Below are 13,946 nucleotides of genomic sequence, written 5' to 3'. Positions count from 1 at the left end.
TGGGTACCAATGCTGGATTGGGCAACAGGGAATGAAAAATGGAAGTGCTAAAAATAGAAGTTCTATTTTTAGCAGTTCAGGATGGATTCTTATTTTAGTCAGTCCCTGGACTAAACATAGGAAGTAAAATTCGAATTTGATATCAATAGCAGTTTGGAAATTAATTAATTAATTCATCTTGAGTTAATTAGTTAAGGAAAATCAAACTTGAAGTCTATGTGAGGACATGCAACAGTTTCTCCATTAATTGAGGAATTTAACCTTCAGTTAAAGAGATAAGGATGAGTTGTAATCAGTTGACTTAGTTTAACTTAGTCAAGTCTAGTTAGATTAATTTAACAATTTGTTAAATTAATGAGAGTTCAGTTAGTTAATTCTTGCATGCATGTAACTATTGTATTTCAGATAACTGAGTATTCACTCATGGATAACTCATGCATGTCAGTTCAGTCAGAGACCCAATTGAGATCAGATGGAGGGATAGTGTACTATTAGTTGTTAGGATATTCCTTTATGAATATTCCTTGCATGCATAAGGAATATTATTCCTTATGGATTGCGCAGTTGGACTTGAGGTTACAATGAGTGTGATGAGGCCAATTCACACATGTGATATCATTGGACCCCAATCAAAATTGCACAAGGAAATAGGAGGCTTGGAGGGATTGAGGAAGATATATTCTATGTCTATTGAGTCTGTGAGTAGTATTGTTTGAGTACAGAGAGATCTGGATAGGTTGAGAGCTAATTATTTTTGTAACTTGAACAAGATTTCCACTTGTATGACAATACATAGTTGGGATTTTAGGCTGGTGCTTTCCCGAGTGATATATCTTTTGTGTTATGGTTGATTACTTCTCATTCTCAGTTATATCTTTTCATTCTTAATGATGCTCATATATGTTTAAGCTTCTGCAAAGTTTATAGTAGAAGTAGATCAAGTATTATGCTTTAGGACATTGCATATATCAGGTTGATCTACAGGTGAAATTTCTACATGGTATCAGAGCAAAGGTGATCAAGTCAGAACAATATACAAGAAGGAGAAGTATGAAGTTTGGTTTCTAAATATTGAATTGAGTTCTTATCACATATATTTCACTGATGGCGTTCAGTGGGTTAAGACTCGAATATGCCCTTGATGGCAGTTTGAATTATATAGCCTGGAAGGATCGCATGGAGGTAATCTTGGAAGATAACGGTCTCAAGGACTTCATTGATCAATAAGTTCAAAAGACGACCGATGCTACTCAACTGGCGGAATGGAAAAAGTGTGTGGCTAGAGCAAGGAGATTCCTCCTGGAGGGACTTCGAGATAACATTGTCTCGAGCCTCCATGGGAAGGAGACTCCATTTTCGATCTGGAAAGCATTGAAAGATCTTTATCAGAATAACAGTGATCAAAGGAAGTTGGCACTGAAGGACAAACTTCGCAAGATCAAGCGTGAAAGGGCGACACAATCTCTACATTCCTGAACACGCTCACCACCTACAGGGATGAGCTTGCAAGTGTAGGGGTCGTGACTACTGATGATGACATGGTGAGTCTAGCACTCCTCGGTGTTCCTAAGAGCTGGCATAGCTACCAGGACTTGGTTAATGGAAGAGATAAATTGCGAGATTGGGAATGACTTTTGTCAGATCTGATGCAGGAGGAGATAAGGCGGAGCACCAGGGATGGATCTTCATCAAAACAAGATGATGAAGAAAATCTAGCTTTAGCAAGTAAAGCTAAGAAAGGGAAAGGGAAGGCGTCCCAATCCAAATCTTCTCATGGTGGGAAGAAGGTTGACAAGTCGAAGGTGCGATGATTTCACTATCATGAAGTGGGCCATTATGCTATGAATTTTCCACAGAAGAAATCCAAGAAGGTTTCCTCAAAGGGATCTGATGTTGATGCACTAGCTTCACAATTTGAGCTGGATTTCTCGCTTATCGCATGCATGGTTTCATCCATGGTGGGATGTGTTTGGTACCTAGACACTAGAGCTTCTTTCCACATGTCGGGTGACAAGAATCATTTCAGTACATTGGAGGAGAAGGATCTCTAGATGCGGATTGAGATGGGGATGATGGAAAATACTATGTCTCAGGTGAAGGTACAATTGTGTTTCAAAGGGAGCTTGGTGCTCCTGTCACCCTATCTGTTGTTACATATGTAGTAGGTTTGAAAAATAATCTTGTGTGTGTTGCTATGCTAGAAAATAAAGGCTATGATGTAGTCTTTAGTAAAGGAGAAGTGTTCCTGAGGTATATCGGCACTGGATAGACCAAGCGAATAGGAATTCGAGTAAAGAATCTCTACAAGCTAGAGGTAGATGACTGTGTTGCACTGAGTTCCAAAACAGAGGTGGTGCAAAGCCAAGATGTTGGTGAGTTGTGGCATAGGAGACTGGGCCACTTGCATCATGGGGCCTTGAAGATCATGTAGCAAATTTCTACCAACTTACCCAAGGGAAAAATTGAGCAAACAGACACATGCAAAGGATGCACCCTGGGTAAGTATGCGAAAGCTTCCGTTCAGGATCATGATAGTAGAGCTAGAGCAATCCTGGAGCAAGTTCACTCAGTTGTATGTGGACCATTCTCTATAGCCTCCACCACTAAGCAAAGGTACTATGTTATTTTCATTGATGTTTTTCTTGTAGATGTTGGATCTACTTTATGCAAAAGAAGGATCAGAACTTCTTGAGGTTTTGTGAGTTTAAAGCCTTGGAAGAGAAAGAATATGGGAAGAAAGTAAAAGCATTGCATAGTGACAATGGTGGAGAGTATATCTCCCAGCAGTTTAAATATTTCTATGCAGCAGAAGGAATTAAACGAGAACTGACGGCACCCCATAACCCACAACAGAATGGGGTGGCCAAAAGGAAGAACAGATCTATTGTGGGAGCAGCTCGAGCGATGTTGCATGACCAAGGCCTACCACTTCATTTGTGGGCTGAGGCGTGCAATACAGTAGTGTATCTTTAAAACATAAATCCTCATCGTGTTTTGGGGATGAAGATCGGGGAAGCGACCAGATGTGAGTCACTTCTGCATCTTTGGATCACCAGTTTTCTGTCATGTGACCAAAGATGCTTGGAAGAAGCTAGACCCAACAGCTGAGTTGTGGATACTTGTGCAGTACACAGATACACCCCACAACTATTGTGCCTGCCAGTCAGAGAACCGTAGTGCGCAGGGATCTGAAGTTCAACAAGCAGAGAGCCATGCGAGTGTCACTTAAGAGGGAGTTCAAGTTGCATGGTGATGAGGAAATTTTAGTTCCAAAGGAGGAGGAGCCTCCTGATTATGTGGATCAGCCACATGCAGAGGATCCAGTAGTGGAGACCACCATTACTGGAGAGTCTTCCAGAGATGGGTGAAAACGCTCGCGGGAAGCTGACAGATTGATGCAGGATGCGAGAGAGAATGTGGGGCAGCCATCCTCTCATCATAGACAGAGGAGATCTCCTGAGAGATACACTAGCTACATGGCCCTGGTTGGGAAATGTGTAGCGAATGAACCTTCTTCTTTTCAAGAGGCAGTGCAGCAACCAGTCTAGGTTGATGCAATGGTAGAAGAGTACGATTCTATCATATGGAACAATGTGTGGGATGTTGTCCCTAGACCTGCAGACAAGTCAGTGGTTAGTTCCCGATGGCTTTACAAGGTAAAGCAAGCAGCTGATTACAGTGTTGAGAAACACAAGGCAAGGTTTGTTGCCCGAGGTTTCTCACAGATAGAGGGATCACACGCAGACATACCTCTAGGTAGGAGGTGGGGCAATGTGGAGTGATCATCCCAAGGAGGAGGGGCAGGATCCTTGAGGTACCCCAACCTCTTTGATTCGACTTCGCTACGGGAGCCCTGACGAGGAGTAGCGGGACTGACTAATTGGGTAGAGAAAGATGCATATGGAGCGACAGAGAGAGCTACACTGGAGGAGTCCCAGGACTGTATAGAGCTAGGAGGCTGCAACAGTGCGAGATGCATGATGTGTTGTAGCAGCTCAGAGGTCAGAGAGGTAGCACTTGTCAGCAGCAGGTATAGCTTCAGCATCAGAGTATGTTTCTAGCCCAAGAGAGAGGTCAGTGGGGAGTTTTTTTGTTCAGAGAGTTGCTAGAGCAACCACACTTGGTAGAAGTGTTTCATGCAGAACATTCCAAAGTTATAGGATCGGGTTCCAGAGGAAGCCTTTCTTATTGAGAGGGAGTGTTGAAAAGTGTGCAACAAGAAATGCTAAAAATAGCACTTCTATAAATAGCAGTTTGGGTACCAGTGCTGGATTGGGCAACAGGGAATGAAAAATGGAAGTGCTAAAAATAGAAGTTCTATTTTTAGCAGTTCAGGATGGATTCTTAGTTTAGTCAGTCCCTGGACTAAATATAGGAAGTAAAATTAGAATTTGATATCAACAACAGTTTGCAAATTAATTAATTAATTCATCTTGAGTTAATTGGTTAAGGGAAATCAAACTTGAAGTCTATGTGAGGACATGCAATAGTTTCTCCATTAATTGAGGAATTTAACCTTCAGTTAAAGAGATAAGGATGAGTTATAATATTGATTTGTAATCAGTTGACTTAGTTTAACTTAGTCAAGTCTAGTTAGATTAATTTAACAGTTTTTTAAATTAATGAGAGTTCAGTTATTTAATGCTTGCATGCATGTAACTACTGTATTTCAAATAACTGAGTATTCACTCGTGGATAACTCATGCATGTCAATTCAGTCAGAGACCTAGTTTAGATCAGATGGAGGGACAATGTACTATCAGTTGTTAGGATATTCCTTTGTGAATATTCCTTGCATGCATAAGGAATATTATTCCTTATGGATTGCGCAGTTGGACCTGAGGTTACAGTGAGTGTGATGAGGCCAATTCACACATGTGATATCATTAGACCCCAATCAAAATTGTGCAAGGAAATAGGAGGCTTGGAGGGCTTGAGGAAGATATATTCTATGTCTATTGAGTCTGTGAGCAGTATTGTTTGAGTACAGAGAGATTAGGATAGCTTGAGAGCTAATTCTTTTGTAACTTGAACAAGATTTCCACTTGTATGATAATATAGAGTTGGGGTTTTAGGCTGGTGCTTTCCCAGTGATATATCTTCTGTGTTATGGTTGATTACTTCTCATTCTCAGTTATATCTGTTCATGCTTGATGATGCTCATATTTGTTTAAGCTTCCACAAAGTTTATGGTAGAAGTAGATCAAGTATTATGCTTTAGGACATTGCATATATCAGGTTGATCTACAGATGAAATTTCTACAAGAGGTATTTTCAGAAGGGCACTAGAGTTGTGCCAGGTAGAACATGTCTCAGCTTGCTAGGAAAAGCCCATAAACACAAATGTAAAGTTGGAAAATTTTATAATAGTTTATAATAAAAATAAAAAAATGGATGGAAAAGGTTTATAATAAACATTACATGTTAGTGAAGTAATGTTAGCATTACTTCACTTCAGAGAATGTAACTAAATACATGCTCTTATCCTAATGCCAATATGTGCCTCTAACCTTGGGAAGAGGACAAATAGGATGGTCAACAAAAACTTTGGTTACCAATAAATTGTGGTGAATATAAACTTTGGTTAAAAATTAAAGGTCAATATAAGTATTTTCAAACTTTGGCTTAAGATAGTTTTGGTCATTGGAAGTCATTCGTTTTCATGCAGGGACTAATAGAAAAGGCCCAACTAATTGCTATAGTCCCTATCAACCTTGAGGGTAACGAATAATAAGCGATGTTATTAGATTCTCCAACTCTCTGTACTCTATTCCATTGTTTGGCTGGAAAGTTTCCTATTTGCTTTATAAGTAGGTATATGTTATTCTTCCATTGTTATGCATCCAAAATAAAATATATGTTTCTCATAAGACATGAAATTTTACTATTTACCACATTAAATTCTTAAGAAGCATCGAATTTAAAACTTGGTAAGGAAAGTCATTAGATTTCGTTTTATTATTATTATTATTATTCATAATTTTTTTCCTTTACAGATTTCAAAAGTGTGGGTGAGTGGTATGTAGGGAGGGTGTGTGAGAAAATTCATGACTAGTAGTAGAAATTCTAATTACTCTCTTAGGTATGATTCAATTTTTTATGCCCCACACATCACCCACTGAAGATTTCACAACCATGTTATCTTTATGCAACAATTATTCCATGTCTCAAAATGATCCCTGCTTCTACTTGCATATGTGTCCACTTATTACTTGGACCAACATAATTATCATTTTCAATTTTTTTCCTAATTTATAAGTTAAAGTACAAGTCATAGAGAAAGATTAGTTTTTGTTGAATGATATTCGAATTTGTACCATTGATAGCTGAATTTATTTATAGATTAGATATGATGAGAGTAAGGTATTGTGTTTTTTATCCAACCAAGGTAGTGGAAAGATCTCACTGTGTCTTGCAATTTAGACTCCATACCACCTAAGGATTAAACAAAAGAAATGCAAGTATCCATTCAATCCATATGTTGGGAGTAGAGATGATATTTTGACATGATTAAAGGTCACTACTACACAATAGGGGAAGTAGTTAAGGCAAAATTGTAGTTTTATCTTAAATTACTATTTCATCTTTGAATATTGTTTACTTCTTAACTATATTTTAAATGACTTAAGACTTAAAAAACATGCATTTAGGTTTTCTCAATCATTTACCATTGCTTCTTCTCGGCCGCAAACAGTGTTGTTGCACCAGGCCAAGGTTTTTCCGCACCAGAATAAGGTTTTTCTTCTGTGAAAAGGTGGTTATGGTTTTCTGAGATTGAATGGATTCCATTCCTTCTTGTGGTGGGGCCCAAATCTTCACTGGTAAGTAGTTCTACCATTTATTCAAATTCCTCCCTATTTAAAAATAGGTATCAAAGGTTTTTCCAGTGAATTTTTCAAATTTTTTCCAATAATGTTAAGTTAACTACCATTTCCTAGGGTTTTCTTGCAGGTCGGCCAAGGAGCATTGGATTAACCATGCCTCTTGACATTCTTCCATGTCGTCTTACATTTATGTGGTTTGATGGGTACTGTATCTATGTGAGGGGTAATAGATACTCAGGCTTATTTGACATGGCAAGAATTATTTCGCCACAGCCTCAGAGATGTACTTCCAGGTAAAATCCCCAAATATAACTCCTCCATACACTCTATTCTATATGGTTATTAGTTTTCATTTTTCATGTTATTTATTTATCTGATTTTCCTTGTTGGAATATATTATGAAGTCATGTTTCCTTCCTAGATCCCAATGTTCGGTGACCCTAATGAGGAATTAAAATTGTTGGCTCCATTTTGTGAATAAAGGTATCCTAACAAGGTATAAGATATATCATTTTTTTTTTTATATATATAGGGTTTAAGATTACTGCAACCATGATATTTTTTTTTTTACTTTTTTTTTTTAATTTATTTTATTATTATTTTTATATAGGGTTTAAGATTACTGCAACCATGATATTCAACCATTATTATCATATAGATAATTGTTCTCAAAGGGAATATTTTTTCTACGAGAGCGACATTCTGATCTAGGGTTTGAGTCAGGGTTGGAAGCTGGTGACCATGGCGGGTCATGGAGGAGGGAGTTCTGCTCCCTCCTACAATCACATAGTCGCGAACAGAAACAAGGAAACTGATCTGCATCACTTCAAGAAACCAACAGAGGGGATTACTGAGGACACTAACACGAAAAAAATTAAAACTCACGAACAAAGAGAAAATCATGAGGAAGATAGCAGGGAGAAGAGGAAAGAGGGCAGCAGTCAGAAAGATGCACCTTTGAGGGCGACAGGGGGCTGCAAACCCAAGTCGACTATCACTCCCCGGGTCGTTTTAAGTGACCCAGCACTACAGGTGCACAGAGATCACATGGCAGAACACGCGATCATATGCAAATTTATGGGGACCTGGCCAACGGAGAAGGCCTTACATGCATGGATAAGGTACCACTGGAAACTGAAAGGAGAAATAAACCTTCACCTTGGATCCAAGGGTTTCTTCACAGTGGTGTTCATGAGCTTAGAAGATAAAGACAGAGTGTTCGAGGGAGGACCCTATTTTTACGTTGTTGCAGGCCTGTACATGAGACCTTGGGTGATGAACTTTGTCCCAAAATGAGAAACGTTCACTTCAGTACCGGTATGGATAAGACTTTACTCCCTTCCTTTAGATTATTGGCTGTTGGAGTCTCTAAAGGCTATTGGCAATAAACTAGGGCATTTTATAAAGATATCAGATGCAACATTAAGAGGCAAATACACTTCCTTCGCCCAGATCTGTGTGGAAATGGACCTATCTAGGGCACTCCCAGACGAGATCATTTTAGAAGTTTATGATGAGGAATGGGTGTAGGCGGTGGACTATGAGCATGTCCCATTTAGGTGCCACAAGTGCCATGAACATGGGCACCTATACAGAGACTGCCCATTAAACAAACTAGAAAGCAACAAAAAAACCACCACAAGCAAAGATCCCGAGGGTTTCACTAAGGTGGGGGGTAAGGGGAAAGGAGGAAAGCGGCACCAAAAGAAAGTCAACAAGGACAGACCATTGAGCCATAATAGTTTCAAAATCTTAGAAGAAGAAATTGGAAACAATAGGGAAAACCAGAAATTGGAGACTAAGACCAATGAGAAGGATAGGGATACTAGCATGGAGGACATACCAGAAAACAGCCAGCAACAGGATGATCTACCGAGTAGTGTGGAGCTCAGTAGGGACCATGAGATGACCCCAAGTGAGGCAAGAATAGAGGATCATGAACTCTAGGATATTCTTGAGAAGGAAAACTTGGATCTAGAAAAGTTTCTGGAGCAGGGCACTACCAAAGGAGTTGACTCTCTGCCAAAAGAGGAGTTTGATAGGATTCAACAACTCTTCCTATGGAGATCCTAATAGAAAAGCTTTGGAGTCAAAAGAAACCATGAAAGCCAAGAAAATAGAGGGGTGAAGATAATGGAGGATACACCGGGGCACTCTTCCAAGAACCCAGGTAGGAAAAGAGGAAGGAAAAGACAGAATGAGCTGCTGACAGAATGTGGAAAACTCATGATCAACTCAGGTAAGATGAAAGATCTCACTAGTTACTCTTTTACAAACCTTTCTTAATGAAGTTCACAACCTGGAATATTAGGGGCCTAGGAAGTAAAAGGAAACAAAGAAATCTCAGCAGTAGAATAAAAGAAGGAAAACCAGACATGGTTTTCATTTAGGAAACAAAATGCTCGATGGATAAAATCAAAGAAATACATAGAAAATGGTTGAGCAGGTATGAGTATCTAGAGGTTAAGGCAGACAACTCAGCAGGAGGGATTCTTACGCTCTGGGATCCCTAAAAACTTGGAATCTTGGATGCGGAAGCATCCAGGAACTATCTTTCGCTGGTAATACAACCTGTGGGTGATAAGGAGAGTTACATGATTACAAATGTCTATGGTCCTCAAAAACTAGAAGACAAACTCAAGCTTCTCACTTCCCTTGAGGAGCTAAAAGAGAGATATCCTGATATACCCTAGATTCTGGTAAGGGATTTCAATATGATCAAATCTCTTATAGAGAAAAAATGGGGTACCAGAAAACTAGGCAAATACTCCATTGCCTTCTAGAAATTCATAAATAACATGAGATTAGTGGATGCTGAAGCAATAAAAGGCACCTTTACCTAGAACAACAAGATAGGAGGGGCTTCCCAAGTTGCCTCCAAACTAGACAGATTCATGATCTCAGAGGACCTATTTCTCACAGGCCCTGACATGTCAGCTTCAATCCTTCCTTTTGGAGGCTCAAACCACTGGCCAATCTAACTTGAAGCCACTTTTATGGGCACATCGAGGAACAGACCTTTCAGGTTTCAAAATGTCTGGTTCTCTCATCCTGACTTCATCAGCAATATTGATAAATGGTGGATGGAAGAGTTTCCCTTTCAAGGCACCAAAATGTTCATGCTACAACAAAGACTTAAACACATCAAAGTTAAACTCAAAAATTGGAACAAAAAATAGTTTGGTAACATTTTTGAAGTCAAAATAGAACTTGAATAGAAACTTCAGGGGATTAATCAACTTATGATCATAGAGGGCTTTAATGAGGAAAGGAAATCTCAAACAGATATTCTTCAGAAGGAATGGGAGGACAGGTGCAGGAAAGAGGAGATTTTCTGGAGATAGAAATCGAGAGTACAGTGGATTAAAGAAGGGGAAAGAAACACAATGTTTTCTCACAAGTCAACTTTGAGTCACAGGTCACACAACAGAATTCTAAAACTCAAAGATTCTCAAGGGAAATAGCTTGTCACCCACAAAGAAATGGAATCTGTCCTAATACAGCACTTCGTCAGCATTGCAAAGGAACCTCTCTTAGACAGGTCACAGTTCATTAACAAATTCACAAGGTATATTCCCAAGCTTGTCACAAGGGAAGACAATCATAATATCAATAGGCTAGTATTCAAAGATGAGATTAGGGAAGTTATCAATGAGATGAAAAATGGGAAAGCTCTTGGCCTGGATGGTTTCAATGTGGGATTTTTCAAAGCACACTGGAAAGCAGTCAAACAAGACATCCTTGAGGTGGTGAAAGACTCAAGAAGATCGAAATAGGTCCTGAAGGCTCTCAATTCCTCTTTTATAGCTTTTATTCCAAAGCAGGAGAAAGCCATCACACCAAATAGATTCAGACCCATAGCTTTATGTAATGTGGTGTACAAAATTATTTCAAAAGTAATTGCTAACAAACTCAAGCCCCTTCTTCTAGCTCTCATATCAGAGGAGCAAACTGGTTATGTGGAAGGAAGATAGATTCTCAATAATATCATACAAGCTCAACCTAGCGAAAGCTTATGACAAGCTAAGCTAGTCTTACATTAGGGAAATTTTGAAATCTTATGGGTTTGATCACAATTGGATCAGATGGGTTATGGCCCTTGTATCCATAGCCAGTTTCTCAATCCTGCTTAATGGATCGCCCTCAAGAACCTTCATGCCTTCTAGGGGACTAAGACAAGGAGATTCGATCTCCCCCTTCCTCTTTGTGCTCATGATGGAAGGGCTAGGCAGAGCGATAAAAATGGCAAGTGTTGAGGGAAGAATCAAGGGTTTTAAACTCACCATAGATGGAGTGACCTCAACACACCAACAATTTGTAGATGACACTATGCTACAAGGCATTCCCACAGTCAAGGAAGCCAAAGATTTCAAACAAATATTGAATGACATTGCTATGGCCGCTAGTACAGAGGTGAGCCTTGACAAATCAAAAGTTTTCTTTTTTAACACTGACATTGCTATTCAGAGAAATATTACCAGAATTCTAGGGTTCCAAAGGGATCAGCTACCCTCTAAGTACTTGGGAGTGCCCCTCACAGACAAACCTCTAAGCAAGGGAGTGTGGGAGCCGGTCATTAACAAACTTCAAGATAAGGTTAGGAAATGGACATGCAGATCTTTAATTTAGCAGGGTGCCTTGTGCTCACAAAATCTATCCTGCAGGCCATACCCATTTTTATAATGTCCGCTCTTCCTGTTCCTAAAGGAGTTTTACAACAGATCAGGAACTTTCAAAGAGATTTTCTTTGGGGCAAAGGAGAAGAGAAAAAGAAGTGGGCTTTGGTAGCTTGGGAAGAGATATGCAAACCTAAGGCCCATGGAGGTTTGGGGATTCATGAACCCAAAACCCTTAGCAGAGTTTCCGGTGCAAAGCTTTGGTAGAGGTGGCTCAAGGAATTAGCAACCCCATGGGCCAAGATTTGGAAACAAAAATATGCAAGAAATCGGCATGAAATGGATCATATTCGAATGTCTGGGCTTATCAAGGGCTCTGACATTTGGAATCTTTCTTGGGAAAATAGAGGCATTATCCAACAGCACAGCTTCTAGGAGATCTCAGATGGGAACCTGGCAAGATTATGGGAGGAAAATTTGTAGCAAGAACCAAACCTGTTCAGGGAAGAAATAACTAATCTCAAGAATGACACTGATAACAAAGGTTTATGCATGGTCAGTGACTTCTAGGAGCAGGTAAGGAACAATGGAAAATGGAGAATATGGAAGGATCTAGGCTACAGGGAAGAGAGCCCTTTGAAAGCATAGGCAAACTCTCTTGCTATGGACTTGGAACAAAGGAAGATTTTGGTTTCATCCTCGCCTGACCAACTAAGATGGGGAAGAAACACAGAAGGTAACTTTAACCTAAAAGAAGCCAAACAAATAGCCCTAGGGTTCGATCATCAAAACCTTGATAAGGCATGGAAGAACCTCTGGCAGCACCCACATTGGATGAAGATAAAGTTGTTCATGTGGTTAGTTCAACAAAAGAAAATTCTAACTTGGGAAAATATTCTGAAGAAAGGCTTTGTTGGCCCATCCAAATGCTATCTGTGTGGCACACAAGAGGAGATGATGGAACACTTACTCAACCTTTGCCCCTTCACCTCAACATTGTGGGATTGGGTGGCCTCAGTCTTCAGGCAAACTGACAGGGATGGCCTCAGTATCACCAACACTTTGAGGAATTGGAGAAGGAACTTCTCAGGCAATGAGATCATCAACAATTCTTGGATAGTGGGTCCAGGCTTCTTAATCTGCGATGTCTGGAAAGAACGCAATGGTAGGATTTTCAAGGGCAAAACAGGCTCAACCCAGAACACTATTGCACAGATATTAAGACAACTCAAAGACACTGTTGGTGCCTTGTTAGGGAGACCTCCTGAGAACTTGACTCTGCCCCAAGACACTCGTATACTGCTACAGTTGGGTCTCCATTCGATAGTTCCCTAGAGCACACACAAGGATGTGAGCCAGATAAACGTTGGTAAAGACTTTTGGCAACCTCCCCCTCATGGTTTCTTGAAAATTAACATAGATGGAGCCTCTAAAGGAAACCCAGGGAAGGCGGGTTTTGGTGGGGTCATCAGAGATGAGTAGGGGTGCATAAAGGACATATTTTATAGTAATCTGGGAACTGCCACAAATAACATGGCAGAGCTCATGGCCTTAGAGCAGTGCCTAGAAATACTAATTGAGTCAAATTCTCATAATGTCATCATCGAAGCAGACTCAGAATTGGTTATTAATGCGGCCAAGAAGATCTGCAATGGGAAAGCACCTGGAAAAGTATCAAAACATTGGAGACTTTTGCAGGTCTTTCAGCGTATTCATTCCCACCTACAAACCCTAAGAACAACTAGCTTCATTCATGTGCAGAGAAAAGCCAATATGCTAGCTAACCATTTGGCAAATGAAGGAGTGATTTGCAAAGAAATTTACAACAGGTATGCATGGGACTCGATACCCTTGGGGAAATTACGTGAGGATTGTCAAAGATAGGTGGACAAAGACATGGAAAACTTCCAAACTATCAGGACTGAACAAGAAGGAAGACCAGTGGAAGCAGGAGAAAGCGGAAGTGTAAGTCCTTTTAACCGTTAAATTCAAAAAAAAGAAGAAAAGGAAAAAAGGGAGAAGATAAATGCTGAAAACAGAGCTTTCCATAGGGGAGAAGCACTGGGTAAACAACAGGTTTCTTCATGGGTCATCGGCCACAGATCTTGATAGCCTGAGTAATCTAATGGCCATCAGGCAAAAAAGCAATCGACGGTTAACCACCAAAGCGGACCCGATGCTCTTTAGTCTAATGGTTTATAATCCTCATCGGGTCCGAAAAGGAAATTATAGACCGTGCAGGTCAGGGAAAATTTTAAGAACCCCCCCTAAATTTATATGTATAATAAATGGGCAAATCTCCATGGTATATAGGAAAAATGGAAGGCGATTTTATCAATAATATAATATGTATATATAATTTTTTGGCGAATCTCTCACCAGGCATGGCGAATATTTTACTCAATTATAAAATCTTGTAAGATCTTGGCGAGTCTTTCACTAAATAATAAAACTTTGTAAAGTCCTAGTGAATCTTAGCATTGTGAACTCTTAGAGAATTTTTTGA

This window comes from Pinus tabuliformis, chromosome 2_2 (assembly GCF_031772625.1).
Source record: "Pinus tabuliformis cultivar Carrire ecotype Pingquan chromosome 2_2, CPIR1, whole genome shotgun sequence".
NCBI classification, from domain to species: domain Eukaryota; kingdom Viridiplantae; phylum Streptophyta; class Pinopsida; order Pinales; family Pinaceae; genus Pinus; species Pinus tabuliformis.
The sequence above is the reverse complement of the archived record's forward strand: the minus strand, read 5'-3'. Positions refer to the sequence as shown.